The sequence below is a fragment of the Salmo salar genome, chromosome 17 (genome assembly GCF_965601325.2).
Source record: "Salmo salar chromosome 17, fSalSal1, whole genome shotgun sequence".
In the NCBI taxonomy this organism is placed as follows: Eukaryota; Metazoa; Chordata; class Actinopteri; order Salmoniformes; family Salmonidae; genus Salmo; species Salmo salar.
In genome coordinates, this window is record NC_138307.1 from 34,740,923 (window position 1) to 34,762,500 (window position 21,578).

Sequence of the window (21,578 nt, forward strand, 5' to 3'; positions counted from 1 at the left end):
GGAGAGGGGTGTGGAGAGAGAGAGGGGGAGAGAGGAGTGTGGAGAGAGAGAGGGAAAGGAGAGGAGTGTGGAGAGAGACAGAGGGAAAGGAGAGGAGTGTGGAGAGACAGAGAGGGAAAGGAGAGGAGTGTGGAGAGACAGAGAGGGAAAGGAGAGGAGTGTGGAGAGAGAGAGAGGGGGGGAGAGGAGTGTGGAGAGAGAGAGGGAAAGGAGAGGAGTGTGGAGAGAGACAGAGGGAAAGGAGAGGAGTGTGGAGAGAGACAGTGGGAAAGGAGAGGAGTGTGGAGAGAGAGAGGGAAAGGAGAGGAGTGTGGAGAGACAGAGAGGGAAAGGAGAGGAGTGTGGAGAGAGACAGAGGGAAAGGAGAGGAGTGTGGAGAGAGAGAGAGGGAAAGGAGAGGAGTGTGGAGAGAGAGAGGGGGAAAGGAGAGGAGTGGGGAGAGACAGAGGAGGAAAGGAGAGGAGTGTGAAGAGAGAGAGGGAAAGGAGAGGAGTGTGGAGAGACAGAGAGGGAAAGGAGAGGAGTGTGGAGAGAGACAGAGGGAAAGGAGAGGAGTGTGGAGAGACAGAGGGGGAAAGGAGAGGGGTGTGGAGAGAGAGAGGGGGAGAGAGGAGTGTGGAGAGAGAGAGAGGGAAAGCAGAGGAGTGTGGAGAGAGACAGAGGGAAAGGAGAGGAGTGTGGAGAGACAGAGAGGGAAAGGAGAGGAGTGTGGAGAGAGAGAGAGGGGGAGAGAGGAGTGTGGAGAGAGAGAGGGAAAGGAGAGGAGTGTGGAGAGAGACAGAGGGAAAGGAGAGGAGTGTGGAGAGAGACAGTGGGAAAGGAGATGAGTGTGGAGAGAGAGAGGGGGAAAGGAGAGGAGTGTGGAGAGACAGAGACGGAAAGGAGAGGAGTGTGGAGAGAGACAGAGGGAAAGGAGAGGAGTGTGGAGAGAGAGAGGGAAAGGAGAGGAGTGTGGAGAGAGAGAGGGGGAAAGGAGAGGAGTGTGGAGAGACAGAGGGGGAAAGGAGAGGAGTGTGAAGAGAGAGAGGGAAAGGAGAGGAGTGTGGAGAGAGAGAGAGGGTGAGAGAGGATTGTGGAGAGAGAGGGGGAAAGGAGAGGAGTGTATAGAGAGAGAGGGGGAAAGGAGAGGAGTGTGGAGAGAGAGAGGGAAAGGAGAGGAGTGTGGAGAGAGAGAGGGAAAGGAGAGGAGTGTGGAGAGAGAGAGGAGGGAAAGGAGAGGAGTGTGGAGAGAGAGAGGGAAAGGAGAGGAGTGTGGAGAGAGGGAAAGGAGAGGAGTGTGGAGAGAGAGAGGGAAAGGAGAGGAGTGTGGAGAGAGAGAGGGAAAGGAGAGGAGTGTGGAGAGAGAGAGGGAAAGGAGAGGAGTGTGGAGAGAGAGAGAGGGAAAGGAGAGGAGTGTGGAGAGACAGAGGGGGAAAGGAGAGGGGTGTGGAGAGAGAGAGGAGGAGAGAGGAGTGTGGAGAGAGAGAGAGGGAAAGGAGAGGAGTGTGGAGAGAGACAGAGGGAAAGGAGAGGAGTGTGGAGAGACAGAGAGGGAAAGGAGAGGAGTGTGGAGAGAGAGAGAGGGGGAGATAGGAGTGTGGAGAGAGAGAGGGAAAGGAGAGGAGTGTGGAGAGAGACAGAGGGAAAGGAGAGGAGTGTGGAGAGAGACAGTGGGAAAGGAGAGGAGTGTGGAGAGAGAGAGAGGGAAAGGAGAGGAGTGTGGAGAGAGAGAGGGGGAAAGGAGAGGAGTGTGGAGAGAGAGGGGGAGAGAGGAGAGGAGTGTGGAGAGAGAGAGAGGGAGAGAGAGAGGGAAAGGAGAGAGTGTGGAGGAGAGAGAGTGTGGAGAGAGAGAGGGGGAGAGAGGAGTGTGGAGAGAGAGAGAGAGGAGTGTGGAGAGAGAAGAGGGAAAGGAGAGGAGTGTGGAGAGACAGAGAGGGAAAGGAGAGGAGTGTGGAGAGACAGAGAGGGAAAGGAGAGGAGTGTGGAGAGAGAGAGGGGGGGAGAGGAGTGTGGAGAGAGAGAGGGGGAGAGGAGTGTGGAGAGAGAGAGGGAAAGGAGAGGAGTGTGGAGAGAGGGAAAGGAGAGGAGTGTGGAGAGAGAGAGGGAAAGGAGAGGAGTGTGGAGAGAGAGGGAAAGGAGAGGAGTGTGGAGAGAGAGAGGGAAAGGAGAGGAGTGTGGAGAGAGAGAGAGGGAAAGGAGAGGAGTGTGGAGAGAGAGAGGGAAAGGAGAGGAGTGTGGAGAGAGAGAGAGGGAAAGGAGAGGAGTGTGGAGAGACAGAGGGGGAAAGGAGAGGGGTGTGGAGAGAGAGAGGGGGAGAGAGGAGTGTGGAGAGAGAGAGAGGGAAAGGAGAGGAGTGTGGAGAGAGAGAGGGAAAGGAGAGGAGTGTGGAGAGACAGAGAGGGAAAGGAGAGGAGTGTGGAGAGAGAGAGAGGGGGAGAGGAGTGTGGAGAGAGAGAGGGAAAGGAGAGGAGTGTGGAGAGAGAGAGGGAAAGGAGAGGAGTGTGGAGAGAGACAGGGGAAAGGAGAGGAGTGTGGAGAGAGAGAGGGGAAAGGAGAGGAGTGTGGAGAGAGAGAGGGGAAAGGAGAGGAGTGTGGAGAGAGAGAGGGAAAGGAGAGGAGTGTGGAGAGAGAGAGGGAAAGGAGAGGGTGTGGAGAGAGAGGGGGGAGAGAGGAGTGTGGAGAGAGAGGGGAAAGGAGAGGAGTGTGGAGAGAGCAGAGGGAAAGGAGAGGAGTGTGGAGAGAGAGAGGGGGAGAGAGGAGTGTGGAGAGAAAGAGAGGAGTCTGGAGAGAGAGAGAGGGAAAGGAGAGGAGTGTGGAGAGACAGAGAGGGAAAGGAGAGGAGTGTGGAGAGAGACAGAGGGAAAGGAGAGGAGTGTGGAGAGACAGAGGGGGAAAGGAGAGGGGTGTGGAGAGAGAGAGGGGGAGAGAGGAGTGTGGAGAGAGAGAGGGAAAGGAGAGGAGTGTGGAGAGAGACAGAGGGAAAGGAGAGGAGTGTGGAGAGACAGAGAGGGAAAGGAGAGGAGTGTGGAGAGAGAGAGAGGGGGAGAGGAGTGTGGAGAGAGAGAGGGGGAGAGGAGTGTGGAGAGAGAGAGGGAAAGGAGAGGAGTGTGGAGAGAGACAGAGGGAAAGGAGAGGAGTGTGGAGAGAGACAGAGGGAAAGGAGAGGAGTGTGGAGAGAGAGAGGGAAAGGAGAGGAGTGTGGAGAGACAGAGAGGGAAAGGAGAGGAGTGTGGAGAGACAGAGGGGGAAAGGAGAGGGGTGTGGAGAGAGAGAGGGGGAGAGAGGAGTGTGGAGAGAGAGAGAGGGAAAGGAGAGGAGTGTGGAGAGAGACAGAGGGAAAGGAGAGGAGTGTGGAGAGACAGAGAGGGAAAGGAGAGGAGTGTGGAGAGAGAGAGAGGGGGAGAGAGGAGTGTGGAGAGAGAGAGGGAAAGGAGAGGAGTGTGGAGAGAGACAGAGGGAAAGGAGAGGAGTGTGGAGAGAGAGAGGGGGAAAGGAGAGGAGTGTGGAGAGAGAGAGAGGGAAAGGAGAGGAGTGTGGAGAGAGAGAGGGAAAGGAGAGGAGTGTGGAGAGAGAGAGGGAAAGGAGAGGAGTGTGGAGAGAGAGGGGGAAAGGAGAGGAGTGTGGAGAGAGAGAGGGGGAAAGGAGAGGAGTGTGGAGAGAGAGAGGGAAAGGAGAGGAGTGTGGAGAGAGAGAGGGAAAGGAGAGGAGTGTGGAGAGAGAGAGGGAAAGGAGAGGAGTGTGGAGAGAGAGAGGGAAAGGAGAGGAGTGTGGAGAGAGAGAGGAGAAAGGAGAGGAGTGTGGAGAGAGGAGAGGAGATGTGAAGGAGAGGAGTGTGGAGAGAGAGGGGAAAGGAGAGGAGTGTGGAGAGAGAGAGAGGGAAAGGAGAGGAGTGTGGAGAGACAGAGGGGGAAAGGAGAGGGGTGTGGAGAGAGAGAGGGGGAGAGAGGAGTGTGGAGAGAGAGAGGGGAAAGGAGAGGAGTGTGGAGAGAGACAGAGGGAAAGGAGAGGAGTGTGGAGAGACAGAGAGGGAAAGGAGAGGAGTGTGGAGAGAGAGAGAGGGGGAGAGAGGAGTGTGGAGAGAGAGAGGGAAAGGAGAGGAGTGTGGAGAGAGACAGAGGGAAAGGAGAGGAGTGTGGAGAGAGACAGGGGGGAGAGGAGTGTGGAGAGAGAGAGAGGGGGAAAGGAGAGGAGTGTGGAGAGAGAGAGGGAAAGGAGAGGAGTGTGGAGAGAGACAGAGGGAAAGGAGAGGAGTGTGGAGAGAGAGAGGGAAAGGAGAGGAGTGTGGAGAGAGAGAGGGAAAGGAGAGGAGTGTGGAGAGACAGAGGGGAAAGGAGAGGGGTGTGGAGAGAGAGAGGGGAGAGAGGAGTGTGGAGAGAGAGAGAGGGAAAGGAGAGGAGTGTGGAGAGAGACAGAGGGAAAGGAGAGGAGTGTGGAGAGACAGAGAGGGAAAGGAGAGGAGTGTGGAGAGAGAGAGAGGGGGAGGAGAGGAGTGTGGAGAGAGAGAGGGAAAGGAGAGGAGTGTGGAGAGAGAGAGGGAAAGGAGAGGAGTGTGGAGAGACAGAGGGGGAAAGGAGAGGGGTGTGGAGAGAGAGAGGGGAGAGAGGAGTGTGGAGAGAGACAGAGGGAAAGGAGAGGAGTGTGGAGAGAGACAGAGGGAAAGGAGAGGAGTGTGGAGAGACAGAGAGGGAAAGGAGAGGAGTGTGGAGAGAGAGAGAGGGGGAGAGAGGAGTGTGGAGAGAGAGAGGGAAAGGAGAGGAGTGTGGAGAGAGACAGAGGGAAAGGAGAGGAGTGTGGAGAGAGACAGTGGGAAAGGAGAGGAGTGTGGAGAGAGAGAGAGGGAAAGGAGAGGAGTGTGGAGAGAGAGAGGGGGAAAGGAGAGGAGTGTGGAGAGACAGAGAGGGAAAGGAGAGGAATTTGGAGAGAGACAGAGGGAAAGGAGAGGTGTGTGGAGAGAGAGGGGGAGAGAGGAGAGGAGTGTGGAGAGAGAGAGAGGAGAGAGAGAGAGGGAAAGGAGAGGAGTGTGGAGAGAGAGAGTGTGGAGAGAGAGAGGGGGAGAGAGGAGTGTGGAGAGAAAGAGAGGAGTCTGGAGAGAGAGAGAGGGAAAGGAGAGGAGTGTGGAGAGACAGAGAGGGAAAGGAGAGGAGTGTGGAGAGAGACAGAGGGAAAGGAGAGGAGTGTGGAGAGACAGAGGGGGAAAGGAGAGGGGTGTGGAGAGAGAGAGGGGGAGAGAGGAGTGTGGAGAGAGAGAGGGAAAGGAGAGGAGTGTGGAGAGAGACAGAGGGAAAGGAGAGGAGTGTGGAGAGACAGAGAGGGAAAGGAGAGGAGTGTGGAGAGACAGAGAGGGAAAGGAGAGGAGTGTGGAGAGAGAGAGAGGGGGGAGAGGAGTGTGGAGAGAGAGAGGGAAAGGAGAGGAGTGTGGAGAGAGACAGAGGGAAAGGAGAGGAGTGTGGAGAGAGACAGTGGGAAAGGAGAGGAGTGTGGAGAGAGAGAGGGGAAAGGAGAGGAGTGTGGAGAGAGACAGAGGGAAAGGAGAGGAGTGTGGAGAGAGAGAGAGGGAAAGGAGAGGAGTGTGGAGAGAGAGAGGGGGAAAGGAGAGGAGTGGGGAGAGACAGAGGGGAAAGGAGAGGAGTGTGAAGAGAGAGAGGGAAAGGAGAGGAGTGTGGAGAGACAGAGAGGGAAAGGAGAGGAGTGTGGAGAGAGACAGAGGGAAAGGAGAGGAGTGTGGAGAGACAGAGGGGGAAAGGAGAGGGGTGTGGAGAGAGAGAGGGGGAGAGAGGAGTGTGGAGAGAGAGAGAGGGAAAGGAGAGGAGTGTGGAGAGAGACAGAGGGAAAGGAGAGGAGTGTGGAGAGACAGAGAGGGAAAGGAGAGGAGTGTGGAGAGAGAGAGAGGGGGAGAGAGGAGTGTGGAGAGAGAGAGGGAAAGGAGAGGAGTGTGGAGAGAGACAGAGGGAAAGGAGAGGAGTGTGGAGAGAGACAGTGGGAAAGGAGAGGAGTGTGGAGAGAGAGAGAGGGAAAGGAGAGGAGTGTGGAGAGAGAGAGGGGGAAGAGTGTGGAGAGAGAGAGGTGGGAGAGAGGAGTGTGGAGAGAAAGAGAGGAGTCTGGAGAGAGAGAGAGGGAAAGGAGAGGAGTGTGGAGAGACAGAGAGGGAAAGGAGAGGAGTGTGGAGAGAGACAGAGGGAAAGGAGAGGAGTGTGGAGAGACAGAGGGGAAAGGAGAGGGGTGTGGAGAGAGAGAGGGGGAGAGGAGAGGACTGTGGAGAGACAGAGAGGGAAAGGAGAGGAGTGTGGAGGGGAAAGGAGAGGAGTGTGGAGAGACAGAGGGAAAGGAGAGGAGTGTGGAGAGAGAGAGAGGGAAAGGAGAGGAGTGTGGAGAGAGAGAGGGAAAGGAGAGGAGTGTGGAGAGAGAGAGGGGGAAAGGAGAGGAGTGTGGAGAGAGAGAGGGGAAAGGAGAGGAGTGTGGAGAGAGAGAGGGAAAGGAGAGGAGTGTGGAGAGAGAGAGGAGGGAGAAGGAGAGGAGTGTGGAGAGAGAGAGGGAAAGGAGAGGAGTGTGGAGAGAGAGGGGAAAGGAGAGGAGTGTGGAGAGAGGGAAAGGAGAGGAGTGTGGAGAGAGAGAGGGAAAGGAGAGGAGTGTGGAGAGAGAGAGGGGGAAAGGAGAGGAGTGTGGAGTGAGAGAGGGAAAGGAGAGGAGTGTGGAGAGAGAGAGGGAAAGGAGAGGAGTGTGGAGAGAGAGGGAGAAAGGAGAGGAGTGTGGAGAGAGAGAGGGAAAGGAGAGGAGTGTGGAGAGAGAGGGAGAAAGGAGAGGAGTGTGGAGAGAGGGAAAGGAGAGGAGTGTGGAGAGAGAGAGGGAAAGGAGAGGAGTGTGGAGAGAGAGAGGGAAAGGAGAGGAGTGTGGAGAGAGAGAGGGAAAGGAGAGGAGTGTGGAGAGAGAGAGGGAAAGGAGAGGAGTGTGGAGAGAGAGGAGAGGGAAAGGAGAGGAGTGTGGAGAGAGAGAGGGAAAGGAGAGGAGTGTGGAGAGAGAGAGAAAGGAGAGGAGTGTGGAGAGAGGGAAAGGAGAGGAGTGTGGAGAGAGAGAGGGAAAGGAGAGGAGTGTGGAGAGAGAGAGGGAAAGGAGAGGAGTGTGGAGAGAGAGAGGGAAAGGAGAGGAGTGTGGAGAGAGAGAGAGGGAAAGGAGAGGAGTGTGGAGAGACAGAGGGGGAAAGGAGAGGGGTGTGGAGAGAGAGAGGGGGAGAGAGGAGTGTGGAGAGAGAGAGAGGGAAAGGAGAGGAGTGTGGAGAGAGACAGAGGTAAAGGAGAGGAGTGTGGAGAGACAGAGAGGGAAAGGAGAGGAGTGTGGAGAGAGAGAGAGGGGGAGAGAGGAGTGTGGAGAGAGAGAGGGAAAGGAGAGGAGTGTGGAGAGAGACAGAGGGAAAGGAGAGGAGTGTGGAGAGAGACAGTGGGAAAGGAGAGGAGTGTGGAGAGAGAGAGAGGGAAAGGAGAGGAGTGTGGAGAGAGAGAGGGGGAAAGGAGAGGAGTGTGGAGAGACAGAGAGGGAAAGGAGAGGAATTTGGAGAGAGACAGAGGGAAAGGAGAGGTGTGTGGAGAGAGAGGGGGAGAGAGGAGAGGAGTGTGGAGAGAGAGAGAGAGAGAGAGAGAGGGAAAGGAGAGGAGTGTGGAGAGAGAGAGTGTGGAGAGAGAGAGGGGGAGAGAGGAGTGTGGAGAGAAAGAGAGGAGTCTGGAGAGAGAGAGAGGGAAAGGAGAGGAGTGTGGAGAGACAGAGAGGGAAAGGAGAGGAGTGTGGAGAGAGACAGAGGGAAAGGAGAGGAGTGTGGAGAGACAGAGGGGGAAAGGAGAGGGGTGTGGAGAGAGAGAGGGGGAGAGAGGAGTGTGGAGAGAGAGAGGGAAAGGAGAGGAGTGTGGAGAGAGACAGAGGGAAAGGAGAGGAGTGTGGAGAGACAGAGAGGGAAAGGAGAGGAGTGTGGAGAGACAGAGAGGGAAAGGAGAGGAGTGTGGAGAGAGAGAGAGGGGGGGAGAGGAGTGTGGAGAGAGAGAGGGAAAGGAGAGGAGTGTGGAGAGAGACAGAGGGAAAGGAGAGGAGTGTGGAGAGAGACAGTGGGAAAGGAGAGGAGTGTGGAGAGAGAGAGGGAAAGGAGAGGAGTGTGGAGAGACAGAGAGGGAAAGGAGAGGAGTGTGGAGAGAGACAGAGGGAAAGGAGAGGAGTGTGGAGAGAGAGAGGGGAAAGGAGAGGAGTGTGGAGAGAGAGAGGGGGAAAGGAGAGGAGTGGGGAGAGACAGAGGAGGAAAGGAGAGGAGTGTGAAGAGAGAGAGGGAAAGGAGAGGAGTGTGGAGAGACAGAGAGGGAAAGGAGAGGAGTGTGGAGAGAGACAGAGGGAAAGGAGAGGAGTGTGGAGAGACAGAGGGGGAAAGGAGAGGGGTGTGGAGAGAGAGAGGGGGAGAGAGGAGTGTGGAGAGAGAGAGAGGGAAAGGAGAGGAGTGTGGAGAGAGACAGAGGGAAAGGAGAGGAGTGTGGAGAGACAGAGAGGGAAAGGAGAGGAGTGTGGAGAGAGAGAGAGGGGGAGAGAGGAGTGTGGAGAGAGAGAGGGAAAGGAGAGGAGTGTGGAGAGAGACAGTGGGAAAGGAGAGGAGTGTGGAGAGAGAGAGAGGGAAAGGAGATGAGTGTGGAGAGAGAGAGGGGGAAAGGAGAGGAGTGGGGAGAGACAGAGACGGAAAGGAGAGGAGTGTGGAGAGAGACAGAGGGAAAGGAGAGGAGTGTGGAGAGAGAGAGGGAAAGGAGAGGAGTGTGGAGAGAGAGGGGGAAAGGAGAGGAGTGTGGAGAGACAGAGGGGGAAAGGAGAGGAGTGTGAAGAGAGAGAGGGAAAGGAGAGGAGTGTGGAGAGAGAGAGAGGGTGAGAGAGGATTGTGGAGAGAGAGGGGGAAAGGAGAGGAGTGTATAGAGAGAGAGGGGGAAAGGAGAGGAGTGTGGAGAGAGAGAGGGGGAAAGGAGAGGAGTGTGGAGAGAGAGAGGGGGAAAGGAGAGGAGTATGGAGTGAGAGAGGGAAAGGAGAGGAGTGTGGAGAGAGAGAGGGAAAGGAGAGGAGTGTGGAGAGAGAGGGAGAAAGGAGAGGAGTGTGGAGAGAGAGAGGGAAAGGAGAGGAGTGTGGAGAGAGAGGGAGAAAGGAGAGGAGTGTGGAGAGAGGGAAAGGAGAGGAGTGTGGAGAGAGAGAGGGAAAGGAGAGGAGTGTGGAGAGAGAGAGGGGGAAAGGAGAGGAGTGTGGAGTGAGAGAGGGAAAGGAGAGGAGTGTGGAGAGAGAGAGGGAAAGGAGAGGAGTGTGGAGAGAGAGGGAGAAAGGAGAGGAGTGTGGAGAGAGAGAGGGAAAGGAGAGGAGTGTGGAGAGAGAGGGAGAAAGGAGAGGAGTGTGGAGAGAGGGAAAGGAGAGGAGTGTGGAGAGAGAGAGGGAAAGGAGAGGAGTGTGGAGAGAGAGAGGGAAAGGAGAGGAGTGTGGAGAGAGAGAGGGAAAGGAGAGGAGTGTGGAGAGAGAGAGAGGGAAAGGAGAGGAGTGTGGAGAGACAGAGGGGGAAAGGAGAGGGGTGTGGAGAGAGAGAGGGGGAGAGAGGAGTGTGGAGAGAGAGAGAGGGAAAGGAGAGGAGTGTGGAGAGAGACAGAGGTAAAGGAGAGGAGTGTGGAGAGACAGAGAGGGAAAGGAGAGGAGTGTGGAGAGAGAGAGAGGGGGAGAGAGGAGTGTGGAGAGAGAGAGGGAAAGGAGAGGAGTGTGGAGAGAGACAGAGGGAAAGGAGAGGAGTGTGGAGAGAGACAGTGGGAAAGGAGAGGAGTGTGGAGAGAGAGAGAGGGAAAGGAGAGGAGTGTGGAGAGAGAGAGGGGGAAAGGAGAGGAGTGTGGAGAGACAGAGAGGGAAAGGAGAGGAATTTGGAGAGAGACAGAGGGAAAGGAGAGGTGTGTGGAGAGAGAGGGGAGAGAGGAGAGGAGTGTGGAGAGAGAGAGAGAGAGAGAGGGAAAGGAGAGGAGTGTGGAGAGAGAGAGTGTGGAGAGAGAGAGGGGGAGAGAGGAGTGTGGAGAGAAAGAGAGGAGTCTGGAGAGAGAGAGAGGGAAAGGAGAGGAGTGTGGAGAGACAGAGAGGGAAAGGAGAGGAGTGTGGAGAGAGACAGAGGGAAAGGAGAGGAGTGTGGAGAGACAGAGAGGGAAAGGAGAGGAGTGTGGAGAGAGAGAGGGGGAGAGGAGTGTGGAGAGAAGAGGGGGAGAGGAGTGTGGAGAGAGAGAGGGAAAGGAGAGGAGTGTGGAGAGAGACAGAGGGAAAGGAGAGGAGTGTGGAGAGAGACAGGGGAAAGGAGAGGAGTGTGGAGAGAGAGAGGGAAAGGAGAGGAGTGTGGAGAGACAGAGAGGGAAAGGAGAGGAGTGTGGAGAGAGAGAGAGGGAAAGGAGAGGAGTGTGGAGAGAGAGAGAGGGAAGGAGAGGAGTGTGGAGAGAGAGAGGGGGAAAGGAGAGGAGTGTGGAGAGAGAGAGGGGAAAGGAGAGGAGTGTGGAGAGAGAGAGAGGGAAAGGAGAGGAGTGTGGAGAGACAGAGAGGGAAAGGAGAGGAGTGTGGAGAGAGACAGAGGGAAAGGAGAGGAGTGTGGAGAGACAGAGGGGGAAAGGAGAGGGGTGTGGAGAGAGAGAGGGGGAGAGAGGAGTGTGGAGAGAGAGAGGGGAAAGGAGAGGAGTGTGGAGAGAGACAGAGGGAAAGGAGAGGAGTGTGGAGAGACAGAGAGGGAAAGGAGAGGAGTGTGGAGAGAGAGAGAGGGGAGAGAGGAGTGTGGAGAGAGAGAGGGAAAGGAGAGGAGTGTGGAGAGAGACAGAGGGAAAGGAGAGGAGTGTGGAGAGAGACAGTGGGAAAGGAGAGGAGTGTGGAGAGAGAGAGAGGGAAAGGAGAGGAGTGTGGAGAGAGAGAGGGGGAAAGGAGAGGAGTGTGGAGAGACAGAGAGGGAAAGGAGAGGATTTGGAGAGAGACAGAGGGAAAGGAGAGGTGTGTGGAGAGAGAGGGGGAGAGAGGAGAGGAGTGTGGAGGAGAGAGAGGAGGGAAAGGAGAGGAGTGTGGAGAGAGAGAGGGGGAAAGGAGAGGAGTGTGGAGAGAGAGAGGGAAAGGAGAGGAGTGTGGAGAGAGAGAGAGGAGAGAGGAGAGGAGTGTGGAGAGAGAGGGGAAAGGAGAGGAGTGTGGAGAGAGAGGGAAAGGAGAGGAGTGTGGAGAGAGAGAGGGGGAAAGGAGAGGAGTGTGGAGAGAGAGAGGGGGAAAGGAGAGGAGTGTGGAGTGAGAGAGGGAAAGGAGAGGAGTGTGGAGAGAGAGAGGGAAAGGAGAGGAGTGTGGAGAGAGAGGGAGAAAGGAGAGGAGTGTGGAGAGAGAGAGGGAAAGGAGAGGAGTGTGGAGAGAGAGGGGAAGGAGAGGGTGTGGAGAGAGGGAAGGAGGGTGTGGAGAGAGAGAGGGAAAGGAGAGGAGTGTGGAGAGGAGAGGGAAAGGAGAGGAGTGTGGAGAGAGAGAGGGAAAGGAGAGGAGTGTGGAGAGAGAGAGAGGGAAAGGAGAGGAGTGTGGAGAGACAGAGGGGGAAAGGAGAGGGGTGTGGAGAGAGAGAGGGGGAGAGAGGAGTGTGGAGAGAGAGAGAGGGAAAGGAGAGGAGTGTGGAGAGAGACAGAGGTAAAGGAGAGGAGTGTGGAGAGACAGAGAGGGAAAGGAGAGGAGTGTGGAGAGAGAGAGAGGGGGAGAGAGGAGTGTGGAGAGAGAGAGGGAAAGGAGAGGAGTGTGGAGAGAGACAGAGGGAAAGGAGAGGAGTGTGGAGAGAGACAGTGGGAAAGGAGAGGAGTGTGGAGAGAGAGAGAGGGAAAGGAGAGGAGTGTGGAGAGAGAGAGGGGGAAAGGAGAGGAGTGTGGAGAGACAGAGAGGGAAAGGAGAGGAATTTGGAGAGAGACAGAGGGAAAGGAGAGGTGTGTGGAGAGAGAGGGGGAGAGAGGAGAGGAGTGTGGAGAGAGAGAGAGAGAGAGAGAGAGAGGGAAAGGAGAGGAGTGTGGAGAGAGAGAGTGTGGAGAGAGAGAGGGGGAGAGAGGAGTGTGGAGAGAAAGAGAGGAGTCTGGAGAGAGAGAGAGGGAAAGGAGAGGAGTGTGGAGAGACAGAGAGGGAAAGGAGAGGAGTGTGGAGAGAGACAGAGGGAAAGGAGAGGAGTGTGGAGAGACAGAGGGGGAAAGGAGAGGGGTGTGGAGAGAGAGAGGGGGAGAGAGGAGTGTGGAGAGAGAGAGGGAAAGGAGAGGAGTGTGGAGAGAGACAGAGGGAAAGGAGAGGAGTGTGGAGAGACAGAGAGGGAAAGGAGAGGAGTGTGGAGAGACAGAGAGGGAAAGGAGAGGAGTGTGGAGAGAGAGAGAGGGGGGGAGAGGAGTGTGGAGAGAGAGAGGGAAAGGAGAGGAGTGTGGAGAGAGACAGAGGGAAAGGAGAGGAGTGTGGAGAGAGACAGTGGGAAAGGAGAGGAGTGTGGAGAGAGAGAGGGAAAGGAGAGGAGTGTGGAGAGACAGAGAGGGAAAGGAGAGGAGTGTGGAGAGAGACAGAGGGAAAGGAGAGGAGTGTGGAGAGAGAGAGGGAAAGGAGAGGAGTGTGGAGAGAGAGAGGGGGAAAGGAGAGGAGTGGGGAGAGACAGAGGAGGAAAGGAGAGGAGTGTGAAGAGAGAGAGGGAAAGGAGAGGAGTGTGGAGAGACAGAGAGGGAAAGGAGAGGAGTGTGGAGAGAGACAGAGGGAAAGGAGAGGAGTGTGGAGAGACAGAGGGGGAAAGGAGAGGGGTGTGGAGAGAGAGAGGGGGAGAGAGGAGTGTGGAGAGAGAGAGAGGGAAAGGAGAGGAGTGTGGAGAGAGACAGAGGGAAAGGAGAGGAGTGTGGAGAGACAGAGAGGGAAAGGAGAGGAGTGTGGAGAGAGAGAGAGGGGGAGAGAGGAGTGTGGAGAGAGAGAGGGAAAGGAGAGGAGTGTGGAGAGAGACAGTGGGAAAGGAGAGGAGTGTGGAGAGAGAGAGAGGGAAAGGAGATGAGTGTGGAGAGAGAGAGGGGGAAAGGAGAGGAGTGTGGAGAGACAGAGACGGAAAGGAGAGGAGTGTGGAGAGAGACAGAGGGAAAGGAGAGGAGTGTGGAGAGAGAGAGGGAAAGGAGAGGAGTGTGGAGAGAGAGGGGGAAAGGAGAGGAGTGTGGAGAGACGAGAGGGAAAGGAGAGGAGTGTGGAGAGAGAGAGAGGGTGAGAGAGGATTGTGGAGAGAGAGGGGGAAAGGAGAGGAGTGTATAGAGAGAGAGGGGGAAAGGAGAGGAGTGTGGAGAGAGAGAGGGGGAAAGGAGAGGAGTGTGGAGAGAGAGAGGGGGAAAGGAGAGGAGTGTGGAGTGAGAGAGGGAAAGGAGAGGAGTGTGGAGAGAGAGAGGGAAAGGAGAGGAGTGTGGAGAGAGAGGGAGAAAGGAGAGGAGTGTGGAGAGAGAGAGGGAAAGGAGAGGAGTGTGGAGAGAGAGGGAGAAAGGAGAGGAGTGTGGAGAGAGGGAAAGGAGAGGCGTGTGGAGAGAGAGAGGGAAAGGAGAGGAGTGTGGAGAGAGAGAGGGGGAAAGGAGAGGAGTGTGGAGTGAGAGAGGGAAAGGAGAGGAGTGTGGAGAGAGAGAGGGAAAGGAGAGGAGTGTGGAGAGAGAGAGTGGGAAAGGAGAGGAGTGTGGAGAGAGAGAGGGAAAGGAGAGGAGTGTGGAGAGAGAGAGAGGGAAAGGAGAGGAGTGTGGAGAGAGAGAGGGAAAGGAGAGGAGTGTGGAGAGAGAGAGGGAAAGGAGAGGAGTGTGGAGAGAGAGAGGGGGAGAGAGGAGTGTGGAGAGAGAGAGAGGGAAAGGAGAGGAGTGTGGAGAGAGACAGAGGTAAAGGAGAGGAGTGTGGAGAGACAGAGAGGGAAAGGAGAGGAGTGTGGAGAGAGAGAGAGGGGGAGAGAGGAGTGTGGAGAGAGAGAGGGAAAGGAGAGGAGTGTGGAGAGAGACAGAGGGAAAGGAGAGGAGTGTGGAGAGAGACAGTGGGAAAGGAGAGGAGTGTGGAGAGAGAGAGAGGGAAAGGAGAGGAGTGTGGAGAGAGAGAGGGGGAAAGGAGAGGAGTGTGGAGAGACAGAGAGGGAAAGGAGAGGAATTTGGAGAGAGACAGAGGGAAAGGAGAGGTGTGTGGAGAGAGAGGGGGAGAGAGGAGAGGAGTGTGGAGAGAGAGAGAGAGAGAGAGAGAGGGAAAGGAGAGGAGTGTGGAGAGAGAGAGTGTGGAGAGAGAGAGGGGGAGAGAGGAGTGTGGAGAGAAAGAGAGGAGTCTGGAGAGAGAGAGAGGGAAAGGAGAGGAGTGTGGAGAGACAGAGAGGGAAAGGAGAGGAGTGTGGAGAGAGACAGAGGGAAAGGAGAGGAGTGTGGAGAGACAGAGGGGGAAAGGAGAGGGGTGTGGAGAGAGAGAGGGGGAGAGAGGAGTGTGGAGAGAGAGAGGGAAAGGAGAGGAGTGTGGAGAGAGACAGAGGGAAAGGAGAGGAGTGTGGAGAGACAGAGAGGGAAAGGAGAGGAGTGTGGAGAGACAGAGAGGGAAAGGAGAGGAGTGTGGAGAGAGAGAGAGGGGGGGAGAGGAGTGTGGAGAGAGAGAGGGAAAGGAGAGGAGTGTGGAGAGAGACAGAGGGAAAGGAGAGGAGTGTGGAGAGAGAGAGAGGGAAAGGAGAGGAGTGTGGAGAGAGAGAGGGGGAAAGGAGAGGAGTGGGGAGAGACAGAGGAGGAAAGGAGAGGAGTGTGAAGAGAGAGAGGGAAAGGAGAGGAGTGTGGAGAGACAGAGAGGGAAAGGAGAGGAGTGTGGAGAGAGACAGAGGGAAAGGAGAGGAGTGTGGAGAGACAGAGGGGGAAAGGAGAGGGGTGTGGAGAGAGAGAGGGGGAGAGAGGAGTGTGGAGAGAGAGAGAGGGAAAGGAGAGGAGTGTGGAGAGAGACAGAGGGAAAGGAGAGGAGTGTGGAGAGACAGAGAGGGAAAGGAGAGGAGTGTGGAGAGAGAGAGAGGGGGAGAGAGGAGTGTGGAGAGAGAGAGGGAAAGGAGAGGAGTGTGGAGAGAGACAGTGGGAAAGGAGAGGAGTGTGGAGAGAGAGAGAGGGAAAGGAGATGAGTGTGGAGAGAGAGAGGGGGAAAGGAGAGGAGTGTGGAGAGAGACAGAGGGAAAGGAGAGGAGTGTGGAGAGAGAGAGGGAAAGGAGAGGAGTGTGGAGAGAGAGGGGGAAAGGAGAGGAGTGTGGAGAGACAGAGGGGGAAAGGAGAGGAGTGTGAAGAGAGAGAGGGAAAGGAGAGGAGTGTGGAGAGAGAGAGAGGGTGAGAGAGGATTGTGGAGAGAGAGGGGGAAAGGAGAGGAGTGTATAGAGAGAGAGGGGGTAAGGAGAGGAGTGTGGAGAGAGAGAGGGGGAAAGGAGAGGAGTGTGGAGAGAGAGAGGGAAAGGAGTGGAGTGTGGAGAGAGAGAGGGAAAGGAGAGGAGTGTGGAGAGAGAGGGAGAAAGGAGAGGAGTGTGGAGAGAGAGAGGGAAAGGAGAGGAGTGTGGAGAGAGACGGAGAAAGGAGAGGAGTGTGGAGAGAGGGAAAGGAGAGGAGTGTGGAGAGAGAGAGGGAAAGGAGAGGAGTGTGGAGAGAGAGAGGGAAAGGAGAGGAGTGTGGAGAGAGAGAGGGAAAGGAGAGGAGTGTGGAGAGAGAGAGAGGGAAAGGAGAGGAGTGTGGAGAGACAGAGGGGGAAAGGAGAGGGGTGTGGAGAGAGAGAGGGGGAGAGAGGAGTGTGGAGAGAGAGAGAGGGAAAGGAGAGGAGTGTGGAGAGAGACAGAGGGAAAGGAGAGGAGTGTGGAGAGACAGAGAGGGAAAGGAGAGGAGTGTGGAGAGAGAGAGAGGGGGAGATAGGAGTGTGGAGAGAGAGAGGGAAAGGAGAGGAGTGTGGAGAGAGACAGAGGGAAAGGAGAGGAGTGTGGAGAGAGACAGTGGGAAAGGAGAGGAGTGTGGAGAGAGAGAGAGGGAAAGGAGAGGAGTGTGGAGAGAGAGAGGGGGAAAGGAGAGGAGTGTGGAGAGACAGAGAGGGAAAGGAGAGGAATTTGGAGAGAGACAGAGGGAAAGGAGAGGAGTGTGGAGAGAGAGGGGGAGAGAGGAGAGGAGTGTGGAGAGAGAGAGAGAGAGAGAGAGAGGGAAAGGAGAGGAGTGTGGCTAAAGGAGACGGTGCTGGCTAAAGCTAAAACTGGCGAGTGTAGAGAGTATAGAGATATTGTTATCCACGTCGGCACCAACGATGTTAGGATGAAACAGTCAGAGGTCACCAAGCGCAACATAGCTTCAGCGTGTAAATCAGCTAGAAAGATGTGTCGGCATCGATTAATTGTCTCTGGCCCCCTCCCAGTTAGGGGGAGTGATGAGCTCTACAGCAGAGTCTCACAACTCAATCGCTGGTTGAAAAACTGTTTTCTGCCCCTCCCAAAAGATAGAATTTGTAGATAATTGGCCCTCTTTCTGGGACTCACCCACAAACAGGACCAAGCCTGGCCTGTTGAGGAGTGACGGACTCCATCCTAGCTGGAGGGGTGCTCTCATCTTATCTACGAACATAGACAGGGCTCTAACTCCTCTAGCTCCACAATGAAATAGGGTGCAGGCCAGGCAGCAGGCTGTTAGCCAGCCTGCCAGCTTAGTGGAGTCTGCCACTAGCACAGTCAGTGTAGTCAGCTCAGCTTCCCCCATTGAGACCGTGTCTGTGCCTCGATCTAGGTTGGGCAAAATTAAAAATGGCGGTGTTCGCTTTAGCAATCTCACTAGTATAAAGACCTCCTCCATTCCTGCCATTATTGAAAGAGATTGTGATACCTCACATCTCAAAATTGGGTTACTTAATGTTAGATCCCTCACTTCCAAGGCAGTTATAGTCAATGAACTAATCACTGATAATAATCTTGATGTGATTGGCCTGACTGAAACATGGCTTAAGCCTGATGAATTTACTGTGTTAAATGAGGCCTCACCCCCAGGTTACATTAGTGACCATACCCCCCGTGCATCCGGCAAAGGCGGAGGTGTTGCTAACATTTACGATAGCAAATTTCAATTTACAAAAAAAAAAACAACAATGACGTTTTCGTCTTTTGAGCTTCTAGTCATGAAATCTATGCAGCCTACTCACTCACTTTTTATAGCTACTGTTTATAGGCCTCCTGGGCCATATGCAGTGTTCCTCACTGAGTTCCCTGAATTCCTATCGGATCTTGTAGTCATAGCAGATAATATTCTAATTTTTGGTGACTTTAACATTCACATGGAAAAGTCCACAGACCCACTCCAAAAGGCTTTCGGAGCCATCATCGACTCAGTGGGTTTTGTCCAACATGTCTCTGGACCTACTCACTGCCACAGTCATACTCTGGACCTAGTTTTGTCCCATGGAATAAATGTTGTGGATCTAAATGTTTTTCCTCATAATCCTGGACTATCGGACCACCATTTTATTACGTTTGCAATTGCAACAAATAATCTGCTCAGACCCCAACCAAGGAGCATTAAAAGTCGTGCTATAAATTCTCAGACAACCCAAAGATTCCTTGATGCCCTTCCAGACTGCCTCTGCCTACCCAAGGACGTCAGAGGACAAAAATCAGTTAACCACCTAACCGAGGAACTCAATTTAACCTTGCGCAATACCCTAGATGCAGTTGCACCCCTAAAAACTAAAAACATCTGTCATAAGAAACTAGCTCCCTGGTATACAGAAAATACACGAGCTCTGAAGCAAGCTTCCAGAAAATTGGAACGGAAATGGCGCCACACCAAACTGGAAGTCTTCCGACTAGCTTGGAAAGACAGTACCGTGCAGTATCGAAGAGCCCTTACTGCTGCTCGATCATCCTATTTTTCCAACTTAATTGAGGAAAATAAGAACAATCCGAAATTTCTTTTTGATACTGTCGCAAAGCTAACTAAAAAGCAGCCTTCGCAAATGGAGGATGGCTTTCACTTCAGCAGTAATAAATTTATGAACTTCTTTGAGGAAAAGATCATGATCATTAGAAAGCAAATTACAGACTCCTCTTTAAATCTGGGTATTCCTCCAAAGCTCCATTGTCCTGAGTCTGCACAACTCTGCCAGGACCTAGGATCAAGGGAGATACTAAAGTGTTTTAGTACTATATCTCTTGACGCAATGATGAAAATAATCATGGCCTCCAAACCCTCAAGCTGCATACTGGACCCTATTCCAACTAAACTACTGAAAGAGCTGCTTCCTGTGCTTGGCCCTCCTATGTTGAACATAATAAACGGCTCTCTATCCACCGGATGTGTACCAAGCTCACTAAAAGTGGCAGTAATAAAGCCTCTCTTGAAAAAGCCGAATCTTGATCCAGAAATTATAAAAAACTATCGGCCTATATCGAATCTTCCATTCCTCTCCAAAATTTTAGAAAAAGCTGTTGCACAGCAACTGACTGCCTTCCTGAAGACAAACAATGTATACGAAACGCTTCAGTCTGGTTTTAGACCCCATCATAGCACTGAGACTGCACTTGTGAAGGTGGTAAATGACCTTTTAATGACGTCAGACCGAGGCTCTGCATCTGTCCTCGTGCTCCTAGATCTTAGTGCCGCTTTTGATACCATCGATCACCACATTCTTTTGGAGAGATTGGAAACCCAAATTGGTCTACATGGACAAGTTCTGGCCTGGTTTAGATCTTATCTGTCGGAAAGATATCAGTTTGTCTCTGTGAATGGTTTGTCCTCTGACAAATCAATTGTAAATTTCGGTGTTCCTCAAGGTTCCGTTTTAGGACCACTATTGTTTTCACTATATATTTTACCTCTTGGGGATGTCATTCGAAAACATAATGTTAAATTTCACTGCTATGCAGACGACACACAGCTGTACATTTCAATGAAACATGGTGAAGCCCCAAAATTGCCCTCGCTAGAAGCCTGTGTTTCAGACATAAAGAAGTGGATGGCTGCAAACTTTCTACTTTTAAACTCGGACAAAACAGAGATGCTTGTTCTAGGTCCCAAGAAACAAAGAGATCTTCTGTTGAATCTGACAATTAATCTGGATGGTTGTACAGTCGTCTCAAATAAAACTGTGAAGGACCTCGGCGTTACTCTGGACCCTGATCTCTCTTTTGAAGAACATATCAAGACTGTTTCAAGGACAGCTTTTTTCCATCTACGTAACATTGCAAAAATCAGAAATTTTCTGTCCAAAAATGACGCAGAAAAATTAATCCATGCTTTTGTTACTTCTAGGCTGGACTACTGCAATGCTCTACTTTCCGGCTACCCGGATAAAGCACTAAATAAACTTCAGTTAGTGCTAAATACGGCTGCTAGAATCCTGACTAGAACCAAAAAATTTGATCATATTACTCCAGTGTTAGCCTCCCTACACTGGCTTCCTGTTAAGGCAAGGGCTGATTTCAAGGTTTTACTGCTAACCTACAAAGCATTACATGGGCTTGCTCCTACCTATCTTTCCGATTTGGTCCTGCCGTACATACCTACACGTACGCTACGGTCACAAGACGCAGGCCTCCTAATTGTCCCTAGAATTTCTAAGCAAACGGCTGGAGGTAGGGCTTTCTCCTATAGAGCTCCATTTTTATGGAATGGTCTGCCTACCAATGTGAGAGACGCAGACTCAGTCTCAACCTTTAAGTCTTTACTGAAGACTTATCTCTTCAGTAGGTCCTATGATTAAGTATAGTCTGGCCCAGGAGTGTGAAGGTGAACGGAAAGGCTGGAGCAACGAACCGCCCTTGCTGTCTCTGCCTTGCCGGTTCCCCTCTTTCCACTGGGATTCTCTGCCTCTAACCCTTTTACAGAGGCTGAGTCACTGGCCTACTGGTGTTCTTCCATGCCGTCCATGGGAGGGGTGCGTCACTTGAGTGGGTTGAGTCACTGACGTGGTCTTCCTGTCTGGGTTGGCGCCCCCCCCCCCCCCCCCCCCTTGGGTTGTGCCATGGCGGAGATCGTTGTGGGCTATACTCGGCCTTGTCTTAGGACGGTAAGTTGGTGGTTGGAGACATCCCTCTAGTGGTGTGGGGGCTGTGCTTTGGCAAAGTGGGTGGGGTTATATCCTGCCTGTTTGGCCCTGTCCGGGGGTATCATCGGATGGGGCCACAGTGTCTTCTGATCCCTCCTGTCTCAGCCTCCAGTATTTATGCTGCAGTAGTTTATGTGTCGGGGGGCTAGGGTCAGTCTGTTACATCTGGAGTATTTCTCTTGTCTTATCCGGTGTCCTGTGTGTATTTAAATATGCTCTCTCTAATTCTCTCTTTCTCTCTTTCTGTCTTTCTCTCGGAGGACCTGAGCCCTAGGACCATGCCTCAGGACTACCTGGTATGATGACTCCTTGCTGTCCCCAGCCCACCTGGCCGTGCTGCTGCTCCAGTTTCAACTGTTCTGCCTGCGGCTATGGAACCCTGACCTGTTCACCGGACGTGCTTGTTGCACCCTCGACAACTACTATGATTATTATTATTTGACCATGCTGGTCATTTATGAACATTTTAACATTTTAACATTTTGACCATGTTCTGTTTTAATATCCACCCTGCACAGCCAGAAGAGGACTGGCCACCCCTCATAGCCTGGTTCCTCTCTAGGTTTCTTCCTAGGTTTTTGGCCTTTCTAGGGAGTTTTTCCTAGGGAGTTTTTCCTAGCCACCGTGCTTCTTTCACATGCTTTGCTTGCTGTTTGGGGTTTTAGGCTGGGTTTCTGTACAGCACTTTGAGAATATCAGCTGATGTACGAAGGGCTATATAAAAATAAATTTGATTTGAAATTTGATTTGATTTGTGGAGAGAGAGAGTGTGGAGAGAGAGAGGGGGAGAGAGGAGTGTGGAGAGAAAGAGAGGAGTCTGGAGAGAGAGAGAGGGAAAGGAGAGGAGTGTGGAGAGACAGAGAGGGAAAGGAGAGGAGTGTGGAGAGAGACAGAGGGAAAGGAGAGGAGTGTGGAGAGACAGAGGGGGAAAGGAGAGGGGTGTGGAGAGAGAGAGGGGGAGAGAGGAGTGTGGAGAGAGAGAGGGAAAGGGAAAGGAGAGGAGTGTGGAGAGAGACAGAGGGAAAGGAGAGGAGTGTGGAGAGACAGAGAGGGAAAGGAGAGGAGTGTGGAGAGAGAGAGAGGGGGAGAGAGGAGTGTGGAGAGAGAGAGGGAAAGGAGAGGAGTGTGGAGAGAGGGAAAGGAGAGGAGTGTGGAGAGAGAGAGGGAAAGGAGAGGAGTGTGGAGAGAGAGAGGGAAAGGAGAGGAGTGTGGAGAGAGAGAGGGAAAGGAGAGGAGTGTGGAGAGAGAGAGAGGGAAAGGAGAGGAGTGTGGAGAGACAGAGGGGGAAAGGAGAGGGGTGTGGAGAGAGAGAGGGGGAGAGAGGAGTGTGGAGAGAGAGAGAGGGAAAGGAGAGGAGTGTGGAGAGAGACAGAGGGAAAGGAGAGGAGTGTGGAGAGACAGAGAGGGAAAGGAGAGGAGTGTGGAGAGAGAGAGAGGGGGAGATAGGAGTGTAGAGAGAGAGAGGGAAGGGAGAGGAGTGTGGAGAGAGACAGAAGGAAAGGAGAGGAGTGTGGAGAGAGAGGGGGAAAGGAGAGGAGTGTGGAGAGACA